The following is a 13,458-nucleotide window of genomic DNA, read 5'->3' as shown; positions in this document are numbered from 1 at the left end:
GGTAGTGTGCTATCATGAACAAAAGAAGCTCAGGGACAGCACTCAAACCCTGGGATCAGTACACACACACACACACACACACACACACACACACACACACACTATACAATAAAATACTTTAAAAGATAAGTTATATTTTCATCATAAAATATAGATGTGAAACCTTGTCATCCAAGCTACTTAGGAAGCTGAGATCTAGGATCATCGTTTGAAGCCAGTTGGGGAAGTAATGGCCACGAGACTATATCTCTAATTAACTGACAAAGCCAGAAGTGGAGCCTTGGTTCAAGTTACAGAGTACTAGCCTTGAGTAATAAAACTATGAGATAGCACCAAGCCCTGAGTTCAAGCCCCAGTACTGCCACAAAAGAAAAGTAAAAAATATATATATATTATGTGGTGTGTGTATGTGTGCACATGTATGCACATGTGTGTGTGTGCATGTGTGTTAAGGAACTAATTTTAACTGTGTTCTTGAGGAGGAAGTCCAAAGATGGATGGAATACTAGTATAAAGCAAGATTCTTACATTTTTCTCCCTTGACAACCTTTAAAAACTAATTTTGAAAGATCTTATGTCAACTGACAGCTCAATTATAGAGCATACAATTTTGGCACATTTCAAATGTTGACATGTTAAGCTATAATTATTATATCATTCTTCTGAGTGTTCCTGAAGAAATACAAATACATGAACAGTTTAATGTCTGACACTTCCATTAAAAAGTAAATGAATGTGCTCTTTCTAGCAGTGGAAAATTATGCTTTCTTCCTCTCAAAAGTATATTCTGTTTTACTACTCTCTTACCTTAGAATTTTATGCTTTCAAAATAGATTTTTATATTAGAATATCTTTCTTCTTTCCTTTTTTGAAGACTTCCCTCCCTCCTTATCTCTCTTTCTCACTTTCTTTCCTTTGCTTTCATTTACTGACTTCTTTCATTTTAATATCTCACTAGGTAGCCCAAGTTGGTTTCAAGCCTACAACCCTCCTGCCTCTGCCTGTCAAGCTTTGGGATTATAAATAGATATCACCATGCCAGGCAATATTACAAGGTATTTTTTAGAAGGTATTTCTCAAAGGATGAGGAAAATACATGATGCATAAGAATCAAGGATTAAAGATAGGAGCCAGAAAAGTAGGAAAATATACATTACTTGGTAAAGCAGGGAGACATTTTCAAGTCTGTGATGTGTGGTGCTTTCTTTGCAATTTTTTTGTTGCTATCACACCAACCTAACTCAGAGAAGAATCTTAAATCTGATTAAAACCTTCCATGCAACAATATGTATACTGATCAAAATTTACTTTCAAGTTTTCCTGTCAAAATAACTGTCAATTAGAAGTTTTTTTAAAAAAATGACGAAGATAATAACCATAGTAGAACTTTTGAAAGATACACTAAACTCTAAGCATTATGTTTCTACATGTATCAACCTATTCATACAGTAGCTTCCAAATCTAGAAATGAAAATTACAGTGATTTATTTGTATTAAAGTATTAACTTTCATGAGCTATGACCAAATTACCAAATGTATGTTGGGCATTATGATTACAAAAATTTACCTGTGAAGAAATCAAAAGGTTTGTGTTAAAAATTTAATAGTTACTGAAAGTTTCAAATATTAATAGTTATTAAGGGGCTGGGGATATGGCCTAGTGGTAAGAGAGCTTGCCACATATACATGAGGCCCTGGGTTCGATTCCCCAGCACCACATATACAGAAAACGGCCAGAATTGGCGCTGTGGCTCAAGTGGCAGAGTGCTAGCCTTGAGCAAAAGGAAGCCAGGGACAGTGCTCAGGCCCTGAGTCCAAGGCCCAGGACTGGCCGAAAAAAAAAAAAAGTTATTAAAAAGTTAATAATTTGGAAGTAAACAGTATACTGTGTAGCAAAACATAAGATTATTACAGGATTTTTTTTCATATTTTAGACAAAGTTTGTCTAAAACACAAAATTTCATTAGCAACGCTTTTCTGCATTGCTAGACAGAGACCTTAACTGGAGCTATACCGCCATTTTTGCTCTGATAATTTTTCAAATAGGGTCTCATTTATTGCTGGGCTGTTCTAGTCCATGAACTTCCTGTTTGGGCTTGCTGCCGTAGCTGGGATCATAAGCACTCACTACCATGCCAAGCTTTTATGTCAAGAGTAAATGCTCATGAACTTTTTTACTCAGACTGGGGCAACTGTGATTTTCCCAGTGTTTACCTCAAAAAGCTGGGATGGCAAAGTCACCATACCTCATGAAACTCTAAGGAGATTAAAAAAAACTACATTACTAAAGCTCTAAAATAATTTAAAGAATTCTTCTTTATAGATGCTTTTTAATTTAGCCAGTAGACAAAACATATGGATACAAGAACTGAAGATAGTGTGATGTGTTTACTTTTACATGATGGAAATAAAACCATGACTCCAAACATGACCAGAAAGCACTAGAACTGACTAACCTTAGAGTTTATATAAGACACCCTCTATTTATGTTTCTAGATTTAGATCAATCTTTACTTTTACAGATGTGGCCAAACAAACTTTAGGCCATGCATGCGACATAGTAGAACAAAAGAAGTGATACAAACCAGTCCTATGCTGGTCAGTATATTTCATACCTCCAGTTTCTTGTTTTCTCTAGCTCCTTCAGTAGGTTAGACAGTTGGAAATCACTGACATGATGGAGAGATATATTTTGCTGCATTGAACTGGACCAAAACTAACCCACTCATAGGAGCACACTTAAAACAAAAAGAACAGTACAAAACCACAAGCCAAAATTAAGTGCAGACTTGAGGGGAATTTGCAATTAAGTCAAAGTCTTTTGCCTTCTTTTTTATATTACCTTAACATACTTCCCACTGAGTTAACCAAATGGATGCACTCCCATTTCCCTAATGTAGCCATGTTGTGTGGTGGGAAAATGTCCATTGAGCCCTGCTGTGAAAATCTTACTGAATCTTCAAGGCTGACACAATACAAAGATGCTTTGAATGACATGTTTAATCTTCTATAGTCATACATTAATTCTCAGTAAATAAAGAAGCATTTCTAGACACACATGAAAACCAAAAATTTAATCTAGATATCATTTCCCTCAAAATAATGTAGAAATACAGCGAAACATAGTTCTAAAGTTCAAGTGAACAAATAACAAAATGGAGCCTACAACTATAGTTAATGTGATTGTTATACAGTTTCTCAGGAAGTTGATATTGTTCTTATCATGGAGTCAGTTTCAGTAAGGTTACTGAACTTCAGTGATAATTAGAAATAGATTCTTCTGTGGTTAAAGAATTCAATCTAACAAATTATATTTCTATGATTATTTTGTTCTCTTTCCTCACTCTTATTCATTTTTCCAGTTTCACCATTTGAGAAATGAAACAATATAAAAATACTTGAAGTTAGAAGCATTGAACCATTCCAAATCACATCCTTTGTGATTGTGAACTTTAATCATTTTGTTACTAGTTCTAGTCTTTAGATTGGAGCAGCTTCAGTCACATAGCCCAGACGGTCATCTAGAATGGACCTGAGAAATTTGATAGGGGGTCTACTCATTTCAGACTTAGAAACCACGAGCCAGGGAGGAGTTAGTAAAGTATCTCTGTCTTAAATTCTAGAGCAGTGGGCAATGAGCTAAGAATAGGAATCTCTCTCCTCAACCTCAGTTCAGTGTTCCTTTCATTAGGTTAAAGCTAATCCTTGCAGGATTCAAACTAACATGCTGTCAAAGTGGTTCTGCATCTCTGTTTTATTTTTCATATCCTTAGAGATGACTTTTTCCAATTTTTCTCTTACCAGAATTTAAATTAATTTACACTTTTAATTGTACTTGTTAGAATTGAAACTTAAAACTTACAAAACAATGAACTTCACATACAAAAATATAGTACCAATGTTGTGGGAATCTTTTGAATTATAGCCAATACAGAGAAAGAAGTTTAAAATTGGGCCATTCACTTTTTTAAATATAAAATTTGCCTTTGATTATATTCAGTCATATTTTAAGACATATTATATAAAGCTTAATTTTTTTTCTTAAGGACTTCAAATCAAAATTGTTTTGCTAAGTGAAGCTCATTCACTTTTTATCCCACTTTCCTTTATCTATTTTGAACTACCAATATATTTACTATTTGTAATTGGAAATATACTCTAGGAATATAATGCTATCTTCCTCTTCTTGTACACATGAAGACATGTCTGGCACATACAGTAGCTGGCTGACACAGGTCTTCTCTAGTAATTTTTTCCCCAATTATATGCTCTTCCCTATGTGTCTTCATTAAGAAAAATTTGGTCTTTATAAAACTTGCTCTGGCACTACATCATATGGACTCAAAGAGAAAGATTTCAAGAAGAATAACCCCCCTTTCGGATATAAGTAGACAATTGGAGCCCCCAGATCTTGCTGTTAGGAACGGTGAGTCATGTGAAATGAAATGTACAAAGGAAGCTGACACATAAAAGGCCAGAACAATGATGAGTTCCTGAAGATAGGATGCAGGACAAAAGACAACTACAAAGTGACTATTTTTGGGTCCTCAGTATGACTTGAGAACTTAAGAGTCGTAACTTAAGTGAATAAGAAAAAACTACATCACATAGTTCTGAACTTAAGGATAATTTAGTAGTTATTATTTTCATTAATGATATTATAGTTTATTAGAAGGATAGATTATTGAATCTGATACTGTAAGGAAGATGGTTCGAGGGTCTGATAATAACTGCATAATTAATATGTTATTTGTCATGCCACTATGATGCCAAGTGCACACACAAAGACACATTAGTCTGCAGCAGGGGTCTTTTTGGAAATACTGCCAGAATACCTTACTGCCAGAACTGAAATGGAAATGGATTTGTCGAGCCAATCCTAACTAGTATTTATAGCAGTTTAAAAATTTAAAACAACTCATTCCCCCATTTTTGTTTTCCCTTATCCTTTTATGTTCCTGTTATAAGAAAGTTTTATCTCCATTGACAGATGTCTAATAATGATTGTGAATCTTCAAATAAATGACTCTACAAAGAGAAGACATTCAGACATTCAATTCAAATGACTAATGTTTCCCTGTTATCTTAAAACAGCTTAATATTTTTGCTATATAGAATCATTCTTTTAGAAAGTGATACATATAAAAAATATGTGTGTGTGACATCTGTGGTTGATTTAATTAGAAGTATTACTAAATTTGGAATGCATACTTCAACAAAGTTAATACATCTAATCATCTAGACCATGCAACAAGAACATAGTAATGATTTTCAAGGAGATGATCTTGAAATCTGGCAGATGTTCCATCATTCCATCTTTATAGGGATATGCACATTGCCTTTCAAAATTTATGTTTAATTAGAAGTTAACTATAAATCATTCTTTGCAATTGTTCACACTATTGGTTCTGAACATCCTTAAATGAAATGTGATATTGAAAATATGTGATTGGAAATCCAACACGTTACATCTATTAGGTCATGAATATTCTTTTGTAGTGTGTGCAATACCTGAAGAAATGCCCGTCCAAAGTGTTGACAGGTGGCTGCACAATAGCTTGGTGTATCATCGTAGGTTCCTGGATGATAAGAGAAGATTCTTGTGAACTGGGTAATATTCTTAGTAGATGGACACACTACCACTCTGTCTGTTAAAAACCAAAGACTTATATATTTTAGTTTTTAACTTTAGAAGTGGTTGTATGTATGAATAATGGAGAAATTGTCTATTCATAAATTCTATTTTCCAAAAGGATCTAGGAGCTGTTGATGAATGCTAACCACACAACACATTTTTACAGGCACTGAAGTTATTCTGCTTCTAGTTCATTGCCCTCTAGGAAAAGAAAAAGAAAAATATTGTCCTACTGGGAATCACAACTTACACAAAGCAGAAAAAAATATACAGTGCCATTTTAGGTAAAGATTATTCACCTCCCCGTCCAGCCATCTCCAACTACCTATCAGAAACAATTAAGTCAGGATGAAACAGCCCAGCACAATTAAGCTTCATTGACAGGCTATTATGCTCCTCTAAGAAGCTAATAAATCAGAGAATCCTGAAATCAAAATAAAAGTTACTGAGGTGGTTATGTAAAATTTTTCCTCCTTTCTACGATATTTATAAGTCTAGGTATTTTAGCTCAAATCATAAGCATATATACTTTAAATGGTATGTTGAATGGGAAGGTAGGAGGAGTTATACCAGTCACATTTAGATACCAACAGGTTATCCTGGAAGTAAAAAAGGATGTCTTCCTAACAGGGACACTGAGGGAGACAAACATGGAGGCAGATTTCTCCTTTATAATATTTTAGTACTGGGAAGAGATAAACTTATGTGCAGGACTTGTGCGTCTATCCTGAGGGCTGGGAGCCCTCTTAGAGTTTGTATTGTAAGGAGAAAACAACATATAAATAAATATATACTAATAATGAAGGCTAAGCCACTAAATAAAGCAGGCTAAGATGGTCTAGGGAAAAGGGTATGCTTATTATGAAACATCTCTTTGAGGATGTGGAATTGAGCATAGACCCGAGGTGGGGAAGTGTGCTAATATTGTTCATGAGAAAATTTGTTCCAGAAGGACTGGAATGAATATGAATAAAGAGTAACTTAGCTCACTCCCAGTGTGGCTAGAGGGTTGACATAGTCAGAGTCAAGCTGATCCCAATATGGTCAAAGAGAAAAACAGAGACTAGAAATGAGCTTTAACTCTCCGTACACACAGATGACAGAAACAATTAACCTGTTGCTAAAGAAAGACCAGTTGTATATAAATGCAATTATCTTTCTAGGCCCAAACTAAAAATATTTAAGTACTGAGAGCAAGATAAAGGTACAACATACATTATGTTGATTTGCGTGTACACAACATTTGGACTTACAGGACTCCAAAAATGTCAAATTTATGTTTTACTAATAACTTATTTCAATTACTTCATAATGTAATTGGAAAATGTTGTTGATCTTACTTCATGGAATATGTTTATCACTATGCCTAACAAGAATCTGAGTTGTTGCCAAGGATTTCTATAAGTTGATAGGAATGTTTAGGTACATACTTAAAACCACTAAAAAAGATTATTAAAATCAAGCTCTTTAATAAAATCTTTGTAAAACAAAAATAATTTTAATTACCTTTTATTTAGTTTGTGAAATTTTATTCTTTGCTATATTTCAATAATTCATCATACTATCTTTATAAATTATTACATGTTATAATTAGGATTATGAACTGGTCATCCTAGAAGATACATGTTTTTATGTTAGGAAAAATTGTATGTATATAGAATTAGGATTTCTCTGTGAGCTCTTTTGTGAGTTGGAAACCTCTTATTCTCAGGCACTCCATATGGTCATAATTGAACTCTGTTCTGTGTAATTTGTGTATTCATATATGGCATTCAGTAAGGTCAAAGTTTAAGTTTATTTGTGGATTTTTCCCATCGTGCAAGAAAATCTACTATTTATAGAACTGACTGATGAGCATTTTTGGTATTTTCTTCATGATTTTAGAAATTCCATTTTCAACCCAGCCAAAAATATTATGGAAAAGTCTTGTTGACTCTTTGGGGGGTTGGGATGTGTAAAGGGTCATATCTGGCTATTAGCAAATATATCTGGGTGTGAATTTTGGTTGTCAATATGTTGCATATATAAATAGAGTTGCAATATATGTCAGTGTGCACAAGCCACTAACTTCTCATAAAAATATTAGTATATATATAATCAAATTATGAAGTAAAATATATTAATAGTCAATAGGAAGCACATAAAGAAATATTATAAAATCATGTTAGAAGTCATGAAGATACTTAAAAGAACAAAAAAAGGAACTAATTTTGTTCAAATTGCACCTTGACAGGACAGGCAAAAAACAAAAGCCAACTTAATCCTGAGAACATTGAAAACCAAGTGAGATTATAGTAAATATAAAATGCTAATACCTTTATAGTGTTTTAATATGTAAGAAATGCTTTCTCCAACAATAGTAAAAGAAACATAATCATAGTCAAGAATTCTGTGAGCTTCATACATTGTTTTAAATCTGCTATTTAGCTGATTTTTAAAAATGATACATATGCATACTTGATGGGCGTTAATCATGTTATTTTTATTTTCAAAGGGAATTTTCACAGATATGTGATGAAGTTTTTATATGAAGAGAAATAGAAAAGGAAAATATTTCACAAATTATGTACATTTGTTTTCATGATGAGAAATGCTACTTATATTCTCAGTTTTCAGAACAATAAAACATTTTTTACTTTTCATGGACTATTTAGTAAAAGAGAGACAGTTGGTCTCTTATATAATTATAAACCAAAAGGCTTTAACAATAATTTTGAAACATCAAGTCACTGCTACCCAATTAGAAACAAATGTTTTAGAAGAAATGTTTTAATTCATTTTACATGTAAATTTACTGTGATTCATAATCAGGGAAATGCAAATTAAAAACACAATGAGATACTATGCTACTCCCACATAAATGGCAAAAATTAGAAAGTCTGACAGTAATACACAAGACTGGAAAGAATATGGTACAATGGATACCTCATGTAGTTTTGGTGAGAACATAAATTGGTACAAACACCACAGATTGCTAGGTTCTGAAATCCTTGTAGTAAATATATTCCCTGGTTAAACTCAAACATACATGTAGCAGGAAGTGTGCAGATGAAGCCATTTATAGATTCTATGTTTCTAATAACCAAATGATAGAAAAAATACAAATGCCCCTCAGCAAGAGAAATAATAAATTCTAATATATTCACACACTGGAACATGGACCACTTTTTTTAAAGCACTACAATACAAACTTAAAAATGATGTATCACAAAAACAATGTTACAAGAAAGAAACCTGTCTCTAAAAAATATGTTTTGGCAGACTCATAAAAGTAATATGAAAACCAGTAAAACTTCATAATACGTTGCTTAGAAACACATGCACATATGGAAAGTCACATATGGAAAGGTAAGACAAGGGAATGATTTTTACAAGTTTAAGGTAATGGAAATAATTCTGCAATTCTATGTGAATCTTCCAGGGAAGAATATGTGATAACCTGGGTTCCAGACAAACTGGTGCTTATTAAAAATGTGTGTGTGATATAATCTTTCTATCTGCCATACATAATCTACATATAAGAATTTAAATTTTGGAGTTTCATGGAACAGGAGGCTGTCTATGAATCTCTATTCTAGAATTATATATTTTAAATCGGTGAATCAGAACATGCAAAACATGAGCTGGGCAACTATGGCTTGTACTTGTAACTGTAGCTACTCAAGAGGCTGAGATATGAAGATTGCAGTCAAAGCCAGACCAGGCAGGAAAGTCCATAGACAGTTGTCTCTAATTAACGGGCAAGAAGCTGGCAGTGAAGCTGTGGCTCAAGTGGTAGAAAGCCTTGAGCAAAGCCCTAGTACCCACATGCTTCCCCATACACACTGAAAATACCATGTACTGGGAACCAGTAAAGGGATTTGAGTGGGACATGGAGCTGCTTCAACAAAGTACTGGTCCACTTTGAAACTTTACTTCCTTTTTCAGAACATTAACCTTAGAAATCTTACAAGATTTCACATATTTTGCAATATGAACAAATGACACACTTGGAATTGTATATGTACAGAACCACTTCAGCCTCATTTAGTAAGTTTGGAATGAAGTATTTCATTTTATCAAACAGTCTTGATGTTTTGAATGTGCTATAATTTATTCAGCCCTATTTCTGTGAAGTGTTGGAGAAACTAATTTGTCAGTAAGTCAGACTTGACCCCTTAACTTCTAATAAATGCTTTTCTGATCTAATCACAAATAGTAATCCTGAGGTGTACTCTTGGCTAGTCCTCAAATGAACAGATGAAGTATTTTCATCTCAAGTTTTAGACCAAGCATCTGAAATGCATTTATGTATTAGATAAAAGTAGTATTTATTGGAGAACCCTTTGTCTAAGGCTATGTGTTCAAAGAAGCTCCCCATCCCAAATAATATGATCGAGCACTGGGTTTTGATCTTCTAACTACTATAGCAAAACAAATACATTTTATTGAACTAGTTTTTCTTTTATACATCCTCTTTTCTCTTATATTCTTACATATCCTTTTACCTCCTACTCAGTCCATTTTCCTTTTGCTCCTTTCTTTTGCCTTCAAATTTCATCTTTGTTTCATACCAGTCATTTCACTCAGCAATAATTTCTAAATTAATTCTGTTCCTATTCTTTATGATTATATCTTCCTATTCATTAAATCAGTTTTTTTCTCCTGAGTCTTTCCTGGCCCTTGAGTTCACTTCTAATCTCTTTTCTTTCCTTTCTAATGCCTTCCATGTGGAGGTGAATCTCCTAACCTGCCCAGACCTGAAATAATGAATCTGAACTGAGTTTTCTTAAAGGGATCAACACTTAGGATGTATAAAGTGTTTGACGTGTTTGTTTAAAAAGATGTGACTAAACATATTTGTCAAATATTCCTAGAAACATCTGAGTTAAGGAAGCAGTAATTAACCACAATAATGAGGTAAAATGAGTTCTATCAAGAGAATCAGTAACATGTCTGTAGGTGATATCATGAATTGCAAAATGGATTTCAGGCTCTATTTTATGTCACCTGGCCATGACTCTGGTGGCATTGCCAATCTCCTGGCAGAGTCATGCCTCATATCAAGGGATCTAGCATACATGGAGCTGAGAAACTCTTAAAGCAGTTAAGAAAGTTATGCTATACCCTAAAATCTTCTACATAATGAAGCATTGCAACACTACATAATGAAACATTGCAACACTAGTAAATTTATTTGAAATTCAAAGCATATTTGGTATTAACTACTACAACAGACTTTTTTGAATATACAAGTAGTATTCTTAGAGAAGGTTCCAAAGGGTATTTGTTGCCTTTGCTGAATGTAGATGAGAGGAAGCAAATGTGTTGGCTCTGCCTTTCTCTGACAGATGATACTGGAAATATTCATTTCTCATCCTAGGCAATGGTATTAGCTTGAGAAAGTATGAAGATACACTCAAATTTAAGTGAAAAGTAATTGAAATGAAAATCACATTCAATTATTTTAAGTGCCTTAATGAAATTCATTAATTGAAAGGTAATACCAAAATTGACACAGGGTAAAAAAAGACAAACAACTACAAAAGCAATACTTGCAAAACTGTTTGGTGTAAGTGAACTGAACACCTCAGGGGGGGAAAGGGAAAGGGGGAGGAAGGAGGGGGGTAAGAGGGACAAGGTAACAAACAGTACAAGAAATGTATCCAATGCCTAACGTATGAAACTGTAACCTCTCTGTACATCAGTTTGATAATAAAAATTTGAAAAAAATAAAAGATCATTATGAAAAAAAAATCAATATTGTCTGTTCGGTCTTTAGAAGAAAAAAACAACCCACGATGGCTTCCTTCATTTTGTTTCCTGTTTTAGGCTATTTGGAATAAAGAAATGGTGATATTTCCATGTGAATGAATGGTTAACATTCTGTTATGTGTAAAGATGGTAAAGTTAGCTCTATGATTGTTAAACATTTAGAGAATCTAAAAGTTATGCTGCTACAACTTGTGAGTTCAAAACATGTATTTTGTGAAAGTCATTTGTGAAGCTATCAAGTCATGACTTAATTTAGTTTCAAATCTATTTACAGATAATCTATCTGTAGGTATTTACATATATTTATAGACACATAGATTTATATAAAATACAAATGCCAAAGGAATAGTATCTATAAACTTCTAAAAATGCCATTGACATGTTGAATTATCTTTAAATATTTACTGTTGAATATTTACAAGCCTGATAATTTATAGATATAAGCATATAATTCAATGCTTATCAACAGATACATGATTTTCAGACATTAAATAGAATTTCTCTTCTACAAGTATATGCTTTTTAAAATGCTCAATGCACTTTCTTTCCACTCCAGTGTGGTTTCTTTCCTTCTATTGACTCTTCATGGCCATTGTCCAGAAAAGGCAACAAGTAGTGGAGTGAGGCTTTTGCTAGAAGGCTGGCAAGTTCACCACTTTCAATAAGAAATTCAGCCAATGTCAGCCATTGTTTGGCCATTTGTGGAAAGGCGTCCACATTCTGTGTTAAAATACTGAGTAACAATCTAATTTATCTTAACCCAAATAGTGGTTAGTTACTCCTTAGTGAAACCTGAATACTAACTCTATTAAAAAAAATCTTTACTAATTTATTTTGCTCACAAAGACAATGCAAGAATAAATGCTAAGTAAATGGAAGAACAATACAGTGATAGCTAATTTCTGAATATTTTATTGTATGAAGTGTATAGAGTCTTCATACCTTCAGTGCTGCTCCAGCATCTATTGTATGACATGAACAATACCACACGAGGTTTATATCCAGTTTCCTTTGAAGTAAGAGAAGGTGTTAAGATATATTCATTCTTTCATTTAGTTATTAATTAGGTGCCTATTTATATACATGTCTAGAATATATTTGTGAATATTTCAGGCAAAATCCCTTGTGTATTAGTGGAATAGACAATAAATAAAAATATAGCAAATATATAAATCCTAGTAGATGGTTTGTTTTGACATAGTTAACAGGGGTGGGGGGAACTAAGAAAAACTATAGTAGATTAAAAGGGCTTTAAAAGGTTTATGGTCATACACGGACAGGTTGATTTTTTAAAGGTCATTACTAAGACTGTCAAGATAAGGGACTGATTATTTAAAGTTGAAAGGCTTGACAAAAGGAAGAAGACCAATGGGAGTATGTAATCCAGGAATGTCAGGCCTACAAATAAACAAGGTTAGGATTTGTTTATACAAAGAAGAAGTATTCATGCTTCTGTGATCAACAGGGACAAAAGCAAGCAGAATAAAGTTAATCAACTGTAGTCAACGTTTTCAGTTTGTAAGTGATTGGAAGAAATTTAGTCTTTAGGTCACAAAATTAATGTATGTGCCTATTTAATAAATAGGATTCCATCCAGCCTCTGGATATTAAAATAGATGTGCCAAATTTAATTAGGTATTTATTAACATGATTCTCTCTACCAAGTCCTTATGATGTGAGCCCAATCTCTGTTGTTGAAAGGGAGCAATGAAGGGCCCTTACTGTGGACATCTCCTAAACCGTTCCACAGTAAGAGAGCAGAGATGGAAATATGAACTTTTAACTCATATAATTGTCTGTAGCTCTATTTCTGCATGTATTATTAGTCTGGAAATTTTTAAAGTATCCCAAAGGAAAAGACAAATTATAAATGGCTTACACTTTCACGTGTCTTGGTTAAGATGGTATGAAATGTCTTCTCTATTGCATCTCATATGACATAAACGTCTGATACTTTGAAAAGAATTTCTTATACTTAATTCAGTTGTAAATGCCATTCTATAGAGTCTTAGTACCCCTTAACAGAAATAATCAAATAAACATGATTTAAAATACGGTTCCTTCCTGTA

At 33.3% G+C, this 13,458-nt stretch overlaps 1 protein-coding gene across 4 annotated transcripts in view; it reads right to left on the bottom strand.

Annotated features, from left to right (window-relative positions):
* Positions 1 to 13,458, bottom strand: part of Calcrl (calcitonin receptor like receptor) — a 113,117-nt gene that overhangs the window by 94,541 nt on the left and 5,118 nt on the right. For 3 of the 4 annotated variants that reach the window (XM_048345122.1, XM_048345123.1, XM_048345121.1), the window contains exon 2: positions 5,512 to 5,579. The exons of the other annotated variant lie outside the window; for it this stretch is intronic. The gene's annotated coding sequence lies outside the window, so the exon portion shown is untranslated. The remainder of the gene's footprint in view (positions 1 to 5,511; positions 5,580 to 13,458) is intronic. 4 annotated transcript variants of the gene reach the window in all.

This window comes from Perognathus longimembris, chromosome 4, assembly GCF_023159225.1.
Source record: "Perognathus longimembris pacificus isolate PPM17 chromosome 4, ASM2315922v1, whole genome shotgun sequence".
Classification (NCBI taxonomy): Eukaryota; Metazoa; Chordata; class Mammalia; order Rodentia; family Heteromyidae; genus Perognathus; species Perognathus longimembris.
This window is presented reverse-complemented; position numbering and strand designations above follow the sequence as displayed.